Consider the following 21192-nt stretch of genomic DNA (forward strand, 5'->3'; position numbering starts at 1 on the left):
ATTAGGTTTGGGAGCAAATTTTAAGCCACTTTTAAATTGGATACACCCAAGTCTTAGAAATGCAAACTCCTGTGAACACAAGAAACACTGAGTTTTCCATGATGCTTAAAGGAAAGAAGGGCATAATACATAAGTTTCTGGTTCTGATTCACTTTCTGCTCTTTTGAATTAATTAATGCTGTGGAAATCCCAAGCAATGGTTATATCATTTGTGAATGAATTGAATCCAAAGGAGAAAAATATGTAAAAGATTATTTAATTGAAATTTTCATTTTTTCCTCCCCCACCTCCTATCCTACAAGCTAATATAGTCATTCAAACTAAAAGGGCAGTTTCATGTGTGTTGCTGTCAAATTAATTGCCTTGTGCCACTTTAGTATCTTCAGAGATCTGTGGTTTCTGGAGCCATATTATTCTCTGGGGTCAACCCCTTGAGTATGGCTCTCAAGCTCCTGATCTTATTTCAAAGCTGTCTCTGACAAACTCAAAATTCATAGGAAGACTCTGCTTGTATTAGTATACATGTGGCTCCTGAGTAACGCTACTGGAGATTTTTTGTCTTCATACATGTGGTTTTGCATTTAGCTTGGGGGATAGACTAATAATGAGAGTTGGAGGAGAAATCCATACTACTTTAATAATTTCATTGCAATGCACGAAAAGCAAAACAAAGTTTACTTTTCTGATTCTAAGTTGAGGACACCAAATTGGGAAACCTTTTTTTTTTTGCTACCTGAGTTGAGGTCCTAAAATATAAAATCTGATTGCTTCAATGTCCTGCTTAAAAACCTTTGTTTTTTCCTCATAAACTACAGAATAAACTCTAAATTCCTGAATATTCCTCCAAATGCATGGCTACAAAAGCTATTAATATCTGATGCCATATCATCTTGCTAACCTTTTCTCTGACACTCACACACACAGCAATTTAAGACTCGATCTTCTCTAACTATTTTCTGTTGATAGTTCTTAATCATCTTTGCCTGATTTTTGTTCCTAGAGCTTCTTTTAAATTTACAGTCCTCAGAAATCATGTTCCCTTTTATGTCTCCTCTTCACCAAATTATCTCTTACTCATCTTTTAAGTCTCAGCTTTAATATCACTAATGCAGAGACATCACCCTTGACTCCAAGCCTAGGTTAGGTCTCCGTTTCCTTTCAAAGTATTTATTATCTTATCATTAAATAGTTATTTAATATCTTCCTCTTCTTTGGATTGTAAACTCTTAGAGAAAAGGACAACATACATTTTAGTTCACCACCGTATTCCTGGTCCATACATGCTTGGCATTCAGTGGATACAAGAGATTCTCTCATTATTTAAATATTCATTGTCAGTCCCCAAAACTACATAGGAAGTGAAAGGCATAAAAACACAAAAATATTCACTAGTGAACCTAATGTTTTTAAAATTAGTCTTCACTCAAACTTTTCTCACAAATTAACACATATCTCACCCATTTGGGTCAATTTCTTTGTATCTTTGATAATCATTGCTCAGTGGTTTCAAACATTTCTGCACATTGGAGTCAAATGAAGCCTTTAAAAAATATTGATGCCTGGGTCTCATTCCCAAAGATTGATTTAATTGGTTGAAGTGCACCCTAAGAATAGGAATACTTTTAAAAATTGCAAGATAATTTTTTTCAGTCAAGGTTGAGAATCATGCTAGCTGATTGATAGATATTGCATTGCAGAATACTGTAAATAATATGCAAAGTAAAAAGGTAAAGTGACTGCAAAATGAAATTGAAAACCTTTAAAAAATGCAGGAATTCATGAGAAATATAGTGTTGAAGAATAGCTCAAATTATTGACAAATCAAAAATTTGCAGTTAGAGGGGCCAGCCCCAAGGCCAAGTGCTTAAGCACAAGCACTCCGCTTCTGCAGCCCAAGGTTTCACCAGTTCGGATCCTGGCGCGGACATGGCACTGCTCATCAGGCCATGATGAGGCAGTGTCCCACATACCGCAACCAGAGGCACTCACAACTAGAATATACAACTATGTACTGGGGGACTCTGGGGAGAAGAAGAAGAAGAAGGAAAACAGAAAGAAGATTGGCCACAGATGTTAGCTCAGGTGCCAATCTTTAAAAAAGAAAAATCAATTTATTTTATAGATAAAGTGCTATTTAGGTTTTCTGTTTCATCTTGTGTCAGTTTTAGTAAGTTGTATTTTTCAAGGAATTTATCCATTTCATCTAAGTAGTACAATTTTTTGGCATAAAGATATTCATAATATTCATAATATTATTGTCTGTTTAATCTCTACAAATTCTGTAGTGATAATTCCTCTTTCATTCCTGATATTGGTAAGTTGTATTCTCTTTTTTCTTGGTCTTTACCAAAAACACACAACTTTTATCTATGAATTTCTCTTGTTTTCAGGAAGTTATTATAAGTGCCTAGGTGTGCTTTTCTTTGAATTTATCCTGCTTGGGGTTCACTGAACTTCTTAAATATGTAAATTTATATCTTTCACAAAATTTGGGAAATTTGGGTCCATTATTTCTTCAAGTATTTTTTTCTGCACTAATATTGTTTTCCTTTTTTTCTGGAACTTATATCTGTTAGACCTTTTAATATTGGCCCACATATCCCTAATATTATATTCATTTCTTTTCCATTTTTTCTCTATTTTTTAAATTGGCTAATTTCTATCGATCTATTTTTAATTTCACTGATTTTTTTTTTCCTCTGTCATCTTCATTCTACTGAATGGCCCATCAAGTTATTTTATTATTTCAGATATCATATTTTTCAATTTTAAGTTCCAATTTGGTTCTTTGTGTAATTTCTCTCTGCTGAAAAGGCCATTTTTTAAATATTTTCCTGATTCTTCATATGTTGAGTAATTTGGGGTTATATTTTGGACATTTTGACCATTATGCCCTGGAGACTCTGGATTTTTTTAATAGTGCTCTAAAGAACGTCACTCTTTGTTTGTTTGTTTTATCAAAAAGCTTACTTGCTTAGACCCAAACTGCATATTCTGTCTCACTTGCAGTGGGCAGTAGCTCACATACCTGTTTAATTCCTTTAGTCTTACCTGGGCTGCTTAAAGCCTGTCCTATGCATGCATGGTTTGGGAATCAGTCAGAGATTGGAGCAAAGTTTATAGATAGAATTTGAGGCACCCTTTCTGTGGCTCTTTCCTTTCCAGGATTACCTCCTCACTTCCCAGTAGCTGTGGTTGCCTGAAAGTCTATTTTGCTGGTTCTCCAGACCAGAAAGACTGCTGATTTCTCTACTGGAGTTTTATTAGCCCTGACTGGCACAGACTGGGGCATGCCTTCACACTGGACACCTTGAAAATGGCAAACTTATCCAGTGTCGCTCCTTTCTTCCAAATGTCATCTCCTCTCAAGATTTAGCCACTTTTGGTTGCTCCCCAGTATCTTCAGATAATTGTTTTTCATATTTTGTCCAGAGTTTATAGTTGTTATCCCCACTCAATTTTACATGGATTAACTTAAAGGGGTCTTTTCTCACTACCAATTATCTTCTGACAAGACAGTCTTCTGATAAAGATTCCTTGTATTGCCTTAATGAAGGATTAAATGATATCATGCTTTTTCACTCCTCCATACCTTTATAAATTCTATTCTGTCTACAATATCCTTAATTCTCATAACCCTACCAAGTAAAAATTTTCTATGCCCATTTTATATATTTTAAAAGAACATAGTCAAATATTTCCATCCTCCAAGTTTTAAATACCTAAAATTTCAACTGAGAGTATTTAAATTGGAACTAACTCAGATATCTATCAACAGAACGATGGTACATGCATAGTATAAAATACTACATAGAAGAAAATAAGATAAAGCTATATAAATCAGCAAAGAAGTTTAAGTCAGAATTTTAATGAAAAAAAAAGATATGCAATGTATAAAGCAATATGGGTAAAAGGGAGGCATGTTACCCTTACACAAAATAAAATTGCATATTTCCATATAAGTGTGTATATTTATATATGATTATATAGAAAGACGTTTGGAAGGATACAAACCAGAATGAAAGTAGTAACCATGTTTGGGAAGATAAGTCGAATTTAGGGTGGGGAAAGATATTAAGGAAAACTTCCTTTGATTTTTTTCAATAATTATTCAAGAAATATTTAATGATTGCCTACTGTTTGCTAGACTCTATTCTACAATAAGAATGTACTTGTGTATTATTTGTGTAATTTTAAAATATTTTTAATTTTTTAAAGGAATGAAAGTATTACCTCAATAAGGAGAAACTGAAATAACAGAAAATATCTAAAATGTTTAAAAATGTGATCCTTTATCTCATTAATGTATTAGAGGCTCAGGAGCCCTTAAAGGTAAGTAAATGAATTCAGTGTTATTTTCAAAACTGTTCTCCTTAACTCAGATTAAATTCTTATTCTCCAGATTTGGACCCAATGGAGAAACAAACTGATTTCTCTTTTTTCCCCTTATAATACAGTTCTGTTATTTTACACCAATTCTTTGAGGTTTGGGCATAGCTAGTAAAGTCTAAAGTTCTTACTTGGGATAATTCCAGGCATCAAATGGCTGCCTACAGATAAAAATCCACTGGTTTTTTCACATACTAGGGTAAGTATGGTTAAGAAACACAGAAAATAAACTGCCCTTCAGGAAGTTCATTTTTGACTTCATATAAGATAGCAAAACATCTTTGTCCCTTATGTTGACTCACATCCTTGTCTTGTCAGGTGATGCGTAGAGGACATCTTCCTATAAACTTTAATATTGAAATAATTTGGTATAACTCAATATTTTAATCTTTCACCCCAATTCCTTTTAATAAGAAAGTCTTCACCACCTCAACAAGGAAGCTCATTCTATTTTTTGACAACTGTAACTATTACAAAGTTTTCTTCTACTGTTCCTGTGACTCTGGTTTCCTGTGACTTTCACCTGCTAACCTGGGTTTGGCCCTCCACAGTATACACTCTTGCTCTATGGCAGCACTTTGGCCATCTCAGGTCAGCTATTGGATTCTCTGACGGCTTCTGTTCTTCACAGTAAATATGCCTGGTCTTTTTAACCTAAGGGAAAGAGTGAGAAATTGAACTTCTCTGCAACCAGGCTATTTGTCCAATGGAAGAATACAAGATTTGGCTTTTACCTTAATGCAGCAAACAGCCTTCTTAGCTAATCATTACAAACACCTCCTGGTGTTTCTTTGTCTTCAAAGAAATTCCCCTCCACTTGCCTGCATACATGTATATGCAACATACACATTGCCTTCCACTTTTTCTTTTTAAAAATCTTTTAAAAGCGCACCAAAAAGTGTCCATCCTCAGTTCACATGACTTGGATTTCCACCCAAGGAGCTCGTACCCTCTGCTTTATCACATGGTTTTATTTAAGCTACAGTTCATGTACTCCAAATTATGGTATTTCATTCTTTTAAGTTCATACCTATTTCTCCTTATTTTTGGACCCCTAAGATATCCTAAGATATCCAGGCAAAGACTGGGCCCATTAAACTTCATCCAATAAGCCTAAACTTAGATAGGCTTAGCAATGTGTCTGTTAATTACATGTATTTAACCATCTCAGTTCCACTTGGAGATTAACTATTTTGCATCTTTAGGAAATTAGAAAAAAATAAAACACAAGTCTAGAAAACCTACAGAGGACATCCACCTACTCCATCCTGGTCCTTAGAAGGTCCTAACTATGCTTTCCAATGCAAACCTTTTTGGAGGGATAGAGGTGGAGTGAGTATTAGTCTTGCCTATAAAACTATACCTAGAAAGTAAAAAAAGAAAGTTTTTGTCCTGGTTCCCATCAGATTTCTGTCTTAGTTTTCCTAGTTATGAAGGGAAGATAATAAGACCCCTGCTTTAACCATCTCACAGGGCCACTACAAGAACTGTATAAGATAATATATGAAAAAGTTCATTTGAAAGTATAAAGCAAAATGAAAATGTAAGGTACAATATTATTAATAATAATGGCACCTTCTATGACCATAAATGAGACACTCTACAAATCCCCTTCATTTAACACTAAAATATTTTAATTAAATTCTCTTTTTTATCCTCTTTTTTTATCTCCTTTTCCCACACCACCAACCAAAAAAAAAACATTTCAGCATAATCTTTTAGCCTTGGACTTTAATTACAAATGCCAGCAAAGATTTACATAGAGTACAACATAAGTATATTCTGACATTTTGAAAACCCTAGCCCTCCTCTCAGACTGACTTCATTTTCTTTTCCTTTTTTATAACCTTTTCTATATTCTCCTGAAAAAAAATCAAACTGCCTAGCAATATTATAGCAACTGTCACCACTATGAATATTTTAGTGATAGTTACCCTTCTTGAAACTCTTACAAGTGGCCTCACGGCTTTCCTATGTAAAAGTAGCAGATATATTTCCTTAAATGAGTGTCCTAAATTTTTCCAGACTCTTAGAGCCCATTATGGTATTTCCACATTAAGATTATAGCCACCAGGGCTGCTATATAAGTTTATAATTTGAAAGCTCAGTTCTTGCACCCAGGAATGCAGATTCTCCAAAATGAGAATGCAAAAGTGAAACATCACACTGAAAAACAAGAAGCAACAATGGGGAAAAGCTGTCAAATGTTCTACAAACAGGTGGTAAGAAGCAAAATGTCACTACCACCTCCCTCACCCCAATCTTTGCTAGCATCAAGCTGCATCATTTTACCTCAACAGTAGACACAAACTAACCCACAGACTCCATTTTTATGTGATTTTTCTTTCTTTCTCTCAATCTCCCTTTCTTCCTTTCTCTTTTACTACATTCCTCTCCCTGATAACAACAACAAATATTTATTGAGTGCCTGTAATGTACAAGACCATGTGCGCTAAATGCTAGGGAAAACATGAGAAGAGAATAGGCCAGTCCAGAGTGAAGGACAGACATTAAACAAAATCACACAAATAAATATGCAATTTAAAATTGCAATATCTGCTATGAAATAAATCAAAGGCTGGGAAACAAGATCTTTGCAGGCAGATAAGATTTGAATTGGAAGGATCAGGAAAGACTACTCTGAAGAAACAACATTTAAATGGGAACCTGAAGGATAAGTAGGAATCATTCTGATGAAGAGCAGGGAGAAGTGTGTTCCTGTTGAGAAGACAGTGTTACGTGAAGACCTGGAGCAGGAGAAAACTTGCAGGGGGTCGACCAGTATAGCAGCTGAATCAGAAAGAACTTTTGGGAGAAGGGCCAAAGCTGAGTCTGGCAATGCAGGGGTCAGACTATGCAGGGCCAGCGCTTTGCAGATTATGTTAAGGATTTTTTGTTTTCATTAAAGTGTAATAGGAAGGCAAGAAAAGGTCTTTCTTGAGTCTCAAAGAATGGCAAGTGGAGTTCTTCCTCCTATATGATGAATATGGAATTTAAAGAAAAGCATGAGAATGATAAATTCAAAATTCAAAAGAAGGTTTGCCTCTGGCACAAACAGAGGAAGACAGAAAATTGAGAAAGAGTTCTTAGGAGGCTTCAACTGTATTGGGAATGTTTTATTTCTCATAAATACATGGGTATTTTAACCCATTCTTTATATATTTTCGTTTGACTGATGTTTTCTTCATAAAAAATTTTTTAAAGAATTAATGAATGCCAAGAATTCACTGGTTCATTTCCTTCTCTTCTTTCCCAGGCTTATACTAAATCTTCTCAATTTTGAGAAAGACAAGCACACAGAATTTAGGGATCTCCCCCTCTTATATACTTTGTTTCATAGGCATTTATTTTCTAGACTTTTAACCTGATGTTAGAGGCTCTTTAATTAGCTTATCTTTTGTTTTAGCTTGTAGCTTTCCAACAACCACAGAGTTAATATGAGGATTAAATGAGATAAGGCATTTAACATAGCAGTTAGCACACATGATCTCAATAAATTTTAACTGTTGTTTTTATTATTTTAGTTACTATAGTTTATATTCCCAGGCCTAAATATGGGCCAGAATATTAGAACTTAAAAGAAGCTGAGTGTATATGGCTAAATGGTGCTCTGGTATTTTGAATGTATATATACTATATATATTCACAAACACACATGCACATGTATAACATATATTTCCAATACTGAAATTACAGTCTTTTTAAAACACTTTTTCTGTGTTTTAAACACAGAAATGTTTTAATGTTTAATGTTAAGTATTAAATAACAAAATAGCAATTTGAGGCCTTTTTATTGCCACTAAAGAAATACTTTTAAAGAAAAGGTTAAAATCCTGCAGTTGACGGTTCACAATTACAATTTAGGGTAAGTTTAATAAGTTTACTAATTTCTCCTAAGTACAATGCTACACTGAAATGATTAAAGCTGCAATAATATTCAGTGTGGTCCATACTATGTTTAAAAGGCTCAGTTTTGTAATATCAAGTAATTCATGCAAAACTTCAAACTTATAGAATTGAATATGGACATCAAAATTTCTTCTACAACAGGAGGAGCAGTCTTTGATGGAAGAACATTATTAAAATCATACCTTTTCACTTAATTTTCTTTGTACAAATAGCACAGATCCTCTCATTTCTCTTTCCTTCCAATTCACAAATACAATAAAAGCTGTCTTTAGAAAAGTCCTTAAATTAAACATCAAGACGAAATGAGTACTAGGACCCAGAAAATAAGAGAACTTATGACAATTTTTGTTAGCCAGAAGTCTGAAAAATATCTCATTGAATCTTTATGCAAATATTATATTTTAAATTATATTTTCATACCTAAGAACCCAGAACTTGCTCTAGTGAAATAACAAGTTTGTCACTCCATATTCTTCAGCTTGAGGTTTGGACTCAGATTGCTTTAGTAATCATTCCTCCATGCTCACTTCCTTGTTCTTAATCACAAATCTAATCGTGTATTTTTATAAATATTCACAATTAAATATATTTATCTACTTATGTAAATACTTTTCAGTTAACTTTTACCGATAGTCTAAGTAGGGATCTTATTAACAAACACATTTGGAACTTTTTAGACTTGTTCCAGCAGCTTGTAAATTCATATTAGATTTAACTGTTTAAACAGATCAACATTCTATGCATTTTTAAAAATGGATATAAAAAATTAGCTCCAAGTTTTGTTTTACTTACCAATCTCTGCCATTCCACCTCACTGCCTGAACAATATTATCAGCTCTTTGGATACTCATTCTTGCTAAGTAAAAGGATATTTCTTCTCTAGCTGGATTAATAATCAACTTTCTAGATAGTTCATTTGTAATTCTCTTCTGGTTAACCCTTAGCATTACAGCAGTCTGCTCAACTCATGCTAATCAATTTATGAAGCGGGAAGGAAAAGGAGAAATTCAATTATGCAGATAACAAATGGAAAGTAAAAATGAAGGACAGTTTAGATGAGACACAAAAGAACAATCAGCCTTACTTTTTTACACTAAAAGGAATAAATCTTTATGTCAGATACTACAAAAGCACTCAGGTCATAAACACAAGAAACACACGAAGAGAAAAACCAAATAGGCTTACAACACACCAGTCCAGTGCATATCAGCCAATGTTTTCTGCTTTCTTACATGCAAGTAAATACAAATCAGCTCTGGGCATAACAGATACATTTTTCTCTTAGTAGAAAGGTCTGACTTGCAACCTCTAAATGCCTCCTCTCTCAACACTTGTAATCTCTTGGTCCCTTATCCTACAATAAGCGCCATATCAGGCTTTATGGCAATTTTCTCCAAATGTGATCTGTAAACACTAGCGTCAGAATAATCTGGGGCACTTGTTTAAAATATAGACACCTGGGCCCCACTCCAGAAAGCCAAAGCACCCCAGGTGATTCTTATGTGCATTAAAAGTTTGAGAGCCCCTGCTCTAAGACCATTTCTGACCTCATCTATAAAGAGACTCCAAGACAATCCCTTGGGACTCAGAATGAAATTAATTGCCCCTGCTGCTAGTTTGACCTTGACTTTTTGCTTTGGTTCCAAAAACTAGGATTCTACCTTGCCTTTCTTTACCTGAATGCACTAGTCCATCTAAGACCATGACCCTTCCATGGTCTTGGCAACCTTCTACTTGCAGACTACTCAGAAACTGGAATCTGTCCTTTAACTCCATGTACTGTCTATGGTCTTATAGTGGACTACCTGTCTAAATCTCTAAGTACCATTTGCCCCAGACTTGTCTTGCTTTGTCTGTTTTATGAAACACTTTAATCTCCTATTTTATGCCTCTCTTCTACATACATGGACCCACTTGTTGGTGTTCACTGCCCAATCTTTTAGCTAATATATTTTGTCTGCTATATTAACTTTCTCCCAAGGCTGTTCCCATCCCAGTGGAACCCTACCAGTCTGCTCTATATCTGTTACAGTGAAGAGGATTGCTTAGTCATGTGTAGAGAAGTGAAACAAACAACTAGCTAAAAGGTGAAAAGACAGACATGGCAGCCAATGATTTCACAAACTGCTATAAAAGCCCATGTTCACAGTCAGAACAAGGGAAAAGATAAGAACTATGGAAAAAGAAGAACCACAGAAAGATAAAGGAAAGTCCTTGAGAACTGGAATAGTAGACCAGGGAAAATAAAGTAAACAAATTTTTTAATTCTAATCATTTGTTTTCATTTTCATGGAACCTATTTAAAAAGGTCAACAAAACAATGATTATTTAACCTGGAGAGAAGGTTACAGTGAGTAAAAGAAAAATAGTATTGGATTAGTAGAACTCAGAAGACTTGGATTTCTTGTGGCCTCTCTACCACTTCCTAGATTTATGATCTAGATTAAGTCTCTTCACTTGTTTGTGTCTCGGTCCCTAAATGGGTATAATAAACCACGCCCTGTGTCTCTAGGATTAATTTGATAATCATGTTCATTAAAGAGCTTTGAAACTATAAATACCATATAAAAATAAGGTATTATCGTGGCTATATAACTGCTATTGTATAAAGATCATAATTAACATTTATCAACAAAGGATACAAAGTGGCAATTATTTTTGTTTTATGTGATTTTTAAAGGAAAATATAAACCATATATAGTGAAAGAAATAAGCAGGAGTTTGTGAAATGTCTTACCTAAGAAAATTTCAAGAATAGGACCAATAATCAGCTGGGGGTAAAAATAAGGTAAAATCATCCCAAAATATAGATAAATAATCAGGTTAACCTGAGTTTTCCCAGTTTAACCAGTAAACCTCAAGAGTCTTACCAGAAGGACTTCTAGATGAGGAAAAGGATCATCTGGAGTGATACTGGTGACATTTCTCATCCAGAACCGTCTCCCTGCAGCTAGAGATCAGAGTGACTTCAAGTGGCAAAAGCTTGGTGCCTTTGTTGCAAGACACTTTGACTGTAACCAACATGGCCTAAGATTCAGCCAAGTGCTATGATTTGACTTAATTTAACTAGGTAACATGTACATAGCAACACTGAGAAAACAGGAGTCCTTAGCTAGTGTACAAATTGGTTGATGAAAGTCCCCCATGTGAAGAGAAAAGGATTGATTCTTAACTTAAAAAATAGACATGTCCATCTCTTTAAGCTTTAGTAAATGCATTCAAAAAATATTGTTAACAACCTACTATGTCCTAGGCATTCTTCAAAACACTAGGGAATATGAGTTGCCAAAACAGTCAAATATTCTGTGCTATCCAGAGCTTATATTCTAGGAAATATGAGGGAAAGATGGCCAATAAATTTAATAGATACACAAATTATACAGTATGTTAAAAGATGATAAAGGCTATGGAAACAAATAGAATAGGATTAAAGAGATCAGAAATGTTTGCAGAGTTGTGATTTTAAAGAGTGGTCAAGGTAGTCCTCACTGAGAAGATGACATCCACGCAAAGACTTGAAGGAGGTGATGGAGTTTGGTGGGGTTTTATTGTTATGAGGGTTTTTTTTCATTGATTTTTAAATTTTACCACTTTAATAATAAATGGAAGAGATCCTTATAAATTAACTTTCATATTATAATAGTGAAAAGGTAGAAACCAATAAATTAATGGTAAAACAAACTGTGGTACATCCATATGATGGTATATGACGTAGTCATTAAATATCTTGTTTTCCAAGACTATTTACATCCTATTAATACAGGAAAATCCAATAAAATAATTTCTTAAATACAAAAATGTATCTACAGGATGATCCAATTTTGTGATTTTTTTTTTCATCTACTCAACAACTATTTTTCAAGTAACTACTATGAGCCACACACTGTTCTAGGCACTAGAGAGAGGGCAGTAAACAAGTAGACATGTTCTTTCTTCTCATATACGTATAGATAAAAGACTGAAATGAAATACACCAAAATGTTACTAGGGAGCAAATTTTTTATTATGAAATAATAAAGTGAAATTCTGCATTATTTTATTTTCTCCTCTATGTTTAAATATAATCCAAAATTTCTAAATATGTTCTGAATGATTCTAAAAATAAACTATAGCATTTATATTGATCTAAATACTATGGTTCACATTTGCCTTGAGACATCTGTTTGGATAAAGCACAAATTTACAATCATAATATTCTGTCAAACGTATATTGCATTTTTCAATCATATACTGATTCCTGTGTCTCACAACATCTAATAAAGTTGAATAACACCAGGTCCCTGTCTACAGATGCAAAAACTAAGAAACAGAACAGTTAACTAATTGGCCACGCTGGAAAGAAAAAGTGTTTAAATCCTAAATTATAATAATGTGTATAAAAGTATCCCACACAGTACCTGGATCAAGAAAGGTTGCAGATTCTGAATGCTATGCTAGTATCTTAGGGTACATCTCTCCCCAGTTATGTTGGGTTTTTTGTGGGTTTTTTTTTTTTTGTCAGAAAAAAAAGTTTCATTTATTTAAAATGGAGATTTAATAGATATAAAAAATCTAATCTGAATCCCAAGCCCACCACCACCACCACCACCAGATGTTAGCTTTATTCCATGTCCCCTCAACCACTAAAATTACCAGTAAACAAGTTACACATGTTCCTATAATGCTTCTTCATTCTTCCTTTGATTTCAAGTTTTTATATTTAAATAATACAGCAAATGGCATCTATTTGTCTACTCCTAACTAGTTGAGCTACCTTGGGCAAGTCATTTCAACTTTCTGGTCTCACTTTTCTTATTTTTCAAATACAAGAATTGGACTAAATCATCTCAAAAGTCCTTAAGCTCTAGAATTTCATGATATTATTTCAAGTCTATGAGGTATCTGCAATAAATAAATAAACACAGCTTCTCAAAAAAAAGAAAGGCTACAGCAATAAGTACTGTTGGCTTGAAAAAATACAAAAACAAAGACATGGGATTAAAAGAGAATTTGAAAATCTCCGCTACCCCCTGGACCAAGTCCAGCTTCAATTATACAAGGGTTGCTTGGGGACAATAGAGAGGAAGAAATATGAAGGTTCCTTTGATCATCAAAGGATGATCTTTTTGCTTAAAAGGATAGTGTTCCTAAACTCTCTCTGTTTCTAACAACACACATCACACACAGCACCAACCAAGTGTTTTAATATTGATATGGAAGAAAAATAGAAGTCACTCATTTTGCTGAAATAAAAGTATTTCAAACCCAGAGAGAGTGATTTGGTTTTTAAGAAATAACACAGTATTCAATCCTTTTCTGTCACCTCCTCTGTGATACAAAACCTCCAATAGCTCTTAAAATTGTGGCATTTTCTTATGTACAGAGAGAAAAATTTGCGTTGCTATTGCAGCAACATATAAACAGTTTCCTGTAAACTTTCTGTGATGGAAGTCATAGAATTTATGATAAAACCCTGCAGAGTGGTGAAACAAATTTCTTTCATATTTATCATTCATTTTATTCAGTGTGCATTTGAAGGAAAACCTTTTAAGAACACCAATAATGTGAGAAAGCTACAACAACTAAATTTGTTGTTAAGTATCACATCACTGGTCCTCCTGGGAGTTCAGGAAGAAAGCTTAAATCACATTTCCTAACACATTGGAGAGCTTCCCAGAGATGTGATGGCCCACAGAAGCAAACCATCCAAAGCACACTGGAATCTCAGAGATGGTGACAAACAAATATCACTGTGTTTAATAAAAGCAAATTGAAGTTAACCTTTTATTTTTTTTAACAAAGTACAAACTCTCTCTTACCCCATTTTTCTCCTTTCCTTTCCCCACCCCCTCCTGTTTCACCTGACTAAACTGTAGGTATTTGTTCCATCACCTGACTTAGGGGCTGGCTAGAAATATTAGAAAAAAACAATCTACCATTGTTACATGAGACAACAACCTTTCATGTCCTTGAAGCTCACCATGACCTTTCATCTTTCCTATCCCCAATGGTCTCTTCTAACAACTAAAACTACACTCAGTTGGGCTGAATTCCAGATTGTCATAAAAAGAACCCTGTCCTTTCAAAACAAAACCAATTTTTACACCAAGGTGGGGGAGAAACACAAGTCCATTGTTCCCTCACAGATGGAAGTTGGAGTTACTAAGGCAACTGCTCTAATCCTCCTTTTTACCACCTTTTTCACATCACTGGCCTATCAAGTATGCTACCTTTTAACTCATAAGCTCAAAAGCTGGTAGTCTAACTGGCTGCCCTAATTAGCTACGATTTTCACACTACAGACAACATGATGAGCTAATCGAAATTTGCAAAATAATGACGTACCTCCAGCAAATATTCCTCCTCCTGAGGCCCAGTCTTAGAATAACAATAATGAGACCATTATTAGAGAAGGGCATTAAAATGCTGCACTGCTGCTAAACAGAGAACTTAATTGTTCTGGTCTTGTCCATTGAATCAACAACCTATTGTTGTGGACTTGAAAAATAAAGGACTGGAGAATGGGTGCCATGATGATTGGTCTGTGCGGCCATACCGGCACTCTGTAGAATTGTTTTCTTTTGAAACTCTTGATGGACTAGTAGTTTTGTTTAAAAGTAACATAAAAGGCGATTGTCTGGATAAAAAGTCCTATTTATTGAAATCCTTAGAAGCAGTTGCATGGATTTGTTCGTGACCCCTGAGATAAAAACATAGTGACCATAATAACACCATTTGTAGAGAGCCCTGTTACCACTGCCTACAGTAACATAAGATAAGAGACCGTCTTTTCTAGCTACTGTAGGAAGGAAGGAAGTACTTCTGAGCAGAAAGCAAGAATGATAAAAGGTCAAATACTGGATAAAGCTCATTAATCTCTGAAAGGGAGACTTTTAAAAATAATGCTAATTTAAGAATTCTTCAGATTCAAGCACATGTAAAAAGGCTCATGGCTCTTTTTTTTTTCTTTTCTCACTTTTGAGCTTCTTTCCTTTGGTAAAAAGAGGATTAAAATAAAATGATTATTAAATAACTGAAACAAGATGCCTCAGGATAACCTGGAGGACAAGAAACCAGGTTTCCAGATAATTATTCTTTTGGTCATCCTCAGTCTATAGGGAGAATAATAAAATGCTGAAGTTAAAGGTTAACTAGCGTAGGATTCTCAGCAGTAGAAAGGCACTGTTTACACACTGTAAAAGTGTCTTCTATATGGAGCCATAGTACATGTTTTCTGTAAAGTCAAGTCAGGATTTCAGTGTTGAATTGTGGTGGGAGGGAGTGTACTTTTTTGTTAGCAGGTATTTGGGGTGGGGGTCTGTTTGTTTTTTATCAAGTGAAATCTGCATTATATAAAAATGTGTTAAATTGTAAATAAGACCTCTTGCTTCATTCAATCTGTGCTTTGCTTCATTTATCTTCATCTTGTTAGGCTAAATTAATTAACAATCTCACTGTTGCACACTTTCTCTTTTCATTACATCAAATAATGGCCCGTATATGGAGAAAACCCTCACCACGGGAATTCTGCAACTCTACTGCTAAGAGTCTCTGCATATCAGGGTAGCCATATTAACTAGATACATTCATTTTATAAGCATTTGTTAAATGTACTTTTCATTGTTAACAACCAATTAAGGGCCTAAATTCTTAACATATTATCAATAGAAAACCATAAAAAAAAACAAGACGCCGCAAGATACTTTAAAAAGGAAAAAAAATCATATTGTATGTTCACAACCAGGTTTTACCAATGTCACCCAAAATAAGAAGAAACACATGCAAATTTGGCAAGTATGTTTTCACAGATAGAACACAACATTGCATAAAACGTTTAAAAGACACACCCCAAGCTGTTCTGCTCCTTGCTTTGGAATGTCTAACATATGATAAATTGGATGATTAGAATTTCATTGGTAAATCCCATTATTTTAAATCTATAAGAGTGAAATGTGTTAAACTCTTTTGTAAGTTTTCTTTCAACCTGAAACACTGTGGCATCTGGAGCTATGCAAATGGACAAAACAGTAAAGCCCTTTTTAATCTTTCCCTGATCAACCAATGCTTCTTTCTCCAATCACAGCTTTGTGCGTGATATCTTTCTGTTAGCATTTCTTATTTAATTAAAACAGACACTGACAGAAGGACATGGATTAGTACTGTAATGATGCATTTACTTAGATTAATCGGAGGCTCCTTTTAGAGTAATGGCTTAAACAAAGAACAAAAGGAAATTGTTATGAAACAGCTTTTTATCCCAGGCAAAGGTCGCATTATGAGGTTTTTAATTTTGTCAGCTTCTGTTATACTCTGCCTTGCTAGTGGAACATGAGAAGTGCTTTTACCCCCAATAAAGCCAGTTATTATAAAAACAGCCATTAAAGCTGCAAATTAAAATGTCTGATTTTAAAACAGATTACTTAGCTTTCAGAATCCTCTAATTAGCATGTTGTGCATTGTTGTGCGGAAAAGAACACTAAAATGCTAATGACCTACCGCCAGGTGACCACACTGCTGTGCAAAATAATAAGGACCTTTCCAAGTAATATGATGAATTAACCAAGTACAGGTCCCCCATCCAGCACTCCTTCTCCGAGTACAGGTCCAGCTGAATGCAGGGCCATAATGATTATTATGTGTTCAGTGATGCCCTGCTTCTGTCCAGGGGACTCTGATTGTCAGCCCACTACTTTTTTTTTTTTTTTTAAGATTTTATTATTTTTTTCCTTTTTCTCCCCAAAGCCCTCCAGTACATAGTTTTATATTCTTTGTTGTGGGTCCTTCTAGTTGTGGCATGTAGGACGCTGCCTCAGCATGGTTTGGTGAGCAGTGCCATGTCCGCGCCCAGGATTCGAACCAATGAAACACTGGGCCACCTGCAGCGGAGTGCACAAACTTAACCACTCAGCCACGGGGCCAGCCCCGTCAGGCTACTACTTTTTATATGTTATAAATATACATATTTTAGTACATATATTTATATAAGTCACAAAAAATACACTTCTTTCTATCACAAAAGGAAGTGAATGAAATAGCAATACTATATACAGAGTCTGAAAGTAGAAAAGACAATAGTCATTTGGTCTCAAAGCACAAAGAAAGAAAGAAAGCACCATGCCCCTAACAAAACTACATCTTTGCCTCTTTTCATCCAACCTTTTCCCTCCTCTTTAACAAATTGGACTTAAAGAGTATAAATGGAGTTGAGATTTGAAAGCTCAGTCTTCATTCACAGCATTCCTTTTTACACTATGTTGTCCTTAAATAGCCAAAGTAAATCCAGTTTCCCTTTTCCCAGCCTTATTTTTCCCCTCTGACTCCACTCACCACCCCTTTCTAGTCAAACTTTGCTCTTGACACAGAATATACTGGCATTTGTGTTTCTTACCATATGAATTTAGCTCAATTACTTGCACTACTTGCATTTTCTGCTTTATCTTTCCTTATGGATGGAATGTCTGTGCCCTGTGAGGCTAACACACATAGGCTGAATAGGTAGACTGGGTGGGCAGTATCTCCAGAGTTCCTAAAATCAACCCACAAAGAAAACATAATCTACTTTAAATCAAGTCTCAGACAAGCATCACTGAGCTGTTGGCTCTAGGAATTTGAATCAATGTGAAACATATATTGTCATTGGAACAGCAAGAAATCACTCAGGATCATCTGTGATATTTGCCCAATTGAGCCTTTTTCAAACAGGGTTATCTGAGGTTGTTTCAGTTATCTACAGCCACAAGAATGTTGCAGGGTTCACCACCCCAAAACTCAGTGGCTTAAAACAATAAGCATTTATTTAGCTCATGTGTCTGCAGGTCAGCTGGGCATTTCTTCTGGTTTTAGCTGAGCTCACCAACATGTCTTATGGTTGGCTGGCTTTTGGCTCATCTAGGATGGCCTTGGCTGGGATGACTAGAGTAATTCAACTCTGCTCCATATGTGTCGTCCTTCAGTAGACTAGCCCAGGCTTGTTCTTCTCGTAGTGACAGAAAAGGGCAAGTATGAACAGAAATGTACAAGTACTTTTACAAGCCTCTACTAGTGTCACATTTGCTAATATCTCGTTGGCCAAAGCAAGTTAAATGATGGATCCCAGAGTCAAGAGGTAAGACAGAATGCCCAGTCCAGAGTGGAAGGGCACTGTAAAGTTTCATGGCAAAGGTCTCGGATACAAGGAAGGATGAAGAAGAACTGGGGCCTTTAAAGCAATTAACCTTTCAAAGAGGTCAAGGTCATTTGGATGATTCTTCAGCAGAAGTTTCTCTTTTGTTCCATTTTAACTAATGTAGTCTAGATAGTGACTCAAAATTGAAATCATTTTTATTTTAATAAATGGCAAAAACTCTTTTAAAAAGACAATGAACAAACAACCCCACCTTACCTTGTCTTCATTTATTTCCAATTTAAAAACTGCAACCTATAAAGTCAGTTCTAATATATGACCTACACAAGTTGTTTACTGATTTGTTGTGAATCAATTTTTCCTTGATAAAAGACTTCAAAACTACACTTTTGTGTCTCCCTTCCACCCAGAGAAGCAGCTAAGTTTGAGGAAATATCTAATGGATACTGGATCCACAATTTTCTCCATCACTATATCTCAGAAAGTATTGACAGTCCCATTCCACAGAATACCAGCAAATAGCGTATCACAGTCCTTTACCACAACAGACATGGCCACAATAGCAGTATTAATTAAAAAAATATTTAAGCAGGGATCTTATCACAGATATCCTATTGTTCTTCTAATATCTCTGACTGTGAAAAAGGAAAGCAAAGAAAATCTTTGGTCTCACAGGGCTATATGACAGAAGGTGTCCTAGAATAAGACGATGAAGAACTTAATTTTAAATTTTGCAAATTCTCTGTTTCTGATCATATGAAAGCAAAAGATCAATGAAGAAAGCATTCGTAATGGTTACATGAATTTCCCAGAGTTAATCTGCCAGGGGCCCTTCACACAATTTTAGGGAGATACCTACAGCCAGTTACCAGTCTTTCCACTTAGATACACTCATTCAACAGGAGTAGGAGTGATTACTAGGCAGAATTCCTAAATCCTGTGGCAAGGGAAATATTATCCTTTATAGCACTACTCAACAATTATCCCTGTGAGTAATTAAAATAACCAGCAAAGTGGGTCTCCAAAAGGAGCCTTCAGCCATTCCTTCATTTGAGCCAGCACTGACAATTATGGCTGCCAAAGCTGGCACTAACACCCGAGGAACAAGAAAGAGAGGCCAGCAAAGCACAATCTTGCATCCAAAGATATTAAAAAGGAAACTAAATGATATGGAGAAAATTGTCTTAAGAATTACCCAATTAATGGAGAACAAAAAAACACAGCATAATAAAATGCTTTAAGTCTCTTTCACTTTTCCACATTCCTTTACAACTTATTTCAGTAATAATTTTGTTTTAAAGTGAAGTCCTAAATTATGGTTCACCTTTTATAAAGGATGACACCTGACAAGAATGCAACATGCACTAGTTTCCTAATGTTTTGATCAACCAAAGTCTCTCACCTGGTCATTAGCAAGTATCAATCATTTGAGCAGTGATCCAAGGCCATGGAACAGAGCAAAGCTAATAGGTCCATATAAGAATCAAGACAAGCATTGTGCCCTCATTAACACTGGGTTCTAAACAAACAATAGGCCCATGTTCAGAGAGCTGTACTAATTCTTCTCAATAGAAGCAGCTTTGGTTTAACTCAAAATTTCCTTTAAAAGTTTCTTTGCTTTGACAGGCAAAAAGAAAGAGAAACAAAAGCACCTAGATATCAGAAAAGGAAAGCGCCTTAGAGAACAAGGATGAAAAGGAAAGATTGAACTCCTTAAGAACATCATCTTTGAATATCCAGTACCTGGTACATAGTAGGTGCTCAAAAACTGTGTGTTGAATTAAATTGTGATACATTTAGAAGAATAGAAAAGGACGGAAAAAGTATCTCTTTTGTAAGAAAGTGCATCAGTAGTCATATCAGATACTTAGTAAGCCCAAACTTAAGAATTCCTAAGATTTGTGTTGAACTATTTTTGATAGGATGAAATGAGGTTAAACATAGGTCAAACTACATGTGGAGCCACATCTACTTCTCAGATTTTTTTAGAGATAAAAATCTGACTAAAATTATCTCCAAGGAGAAACTTGGAGGAAGAACAATGTCATAATGGTTTAATGCAACCAGTGAGGTAATTGTGGGGCCTGGAGGAGAAGCTCTATCCTTCTGCCTTTTAAAGGGCTTTAGGGACATAAACAGACTAATTGGAATGTATTTAAATCTCAAATCATGTTTAGCTCCAACTTTGATGCAGGTGACTTTTTCAATGTTCAGTTAACACCTTCTCTGATAAGATCTTCCCTAACCAATGTCATTGACCTGCTCTCCTCTTAATCCCACCTGATCATACCACAGGACTGCCAAAAAATACTCAGATAAACACCAAAATCATTACACTGCTATGACAGAAACTGTGGAGGCAACTTCCATGCTTTACCAACATTTTCTCTACCCCCAACTTCCCCCAACCATTAACTCCTCCTCAAAAAAAACAGCTATCTTAGGTTGATGTTTCAAAATCCTTTAAGGATAAAAATATTTATTTCCTACTTAGAGTTTAAACTTAAGTGCCTCTAGGAGAGGTTATACTATGAGTTCTGTCCACACTAAGATGTATATGACTCCCAACTCATTTTATAAGGCTAGAATATCCTTGATTCCAAAACAAAGATACTATAAAAAAAAGGAAAACTATCCACTAATCTCATTTATGAATACAGATGCAAAAGTCCTTTAGACATTAACTAATTCTACAGTATAAATGAAAATCCATCAAGAAAAAGTAGGTTTAAATCCCAGTAATGCTAGATGGTTCAGAAAAATCTGCCATAACACCATATTCACAGATGGAA

General features: G+C 35.1%; 1 protein-coding gene across 48 annotated transcripts in view; it reads right to left on the reverse strand.

The window, feature by feature from the left end:
* SOX6 (SRY-box transcription factor 6) overlaps window positions 1-21192 on the reverse strand; it is a 571438-nt gene that overhangs the window by 383521 nt on the left and 166725 nt on the right. Inside the window, exon 1 of one of the 48 annotated variants that reach the window (XM_070491212.1) lies at window positions 9091-9198. The exons of 45 other annotated variants lie outside the window; for them this stretch is intronic. The gene's annotated coding sequence lies outside the window, so the exon portion shown is untranslated. Of the gene's footprint in view, window positions 1-4920; window positions 5019-9090; window positions 9199-21192 lie in introns of those variants that run through there. 2 more of the 48 variants (XM_070491231.1, XM_070491213.1) reach the window with 2 other exon arrangements.

The sequence above is a fragment of the Equus asinus genome, chromosome 20, assembly GCF_041296235.1.
Source record: "Equus asinus isolate D_3611 breed Donkey chromosome 20, EquAss-T2T_v2, whole genome shotgun sequence".
In the NCBI taxonomy this organism is placed as follows: domain Eukaryota; kingdom Metazoa; phylum Chordata; class Mammalia; order Perissodactyla; family Equidae; genus Equus; species Equus asinus.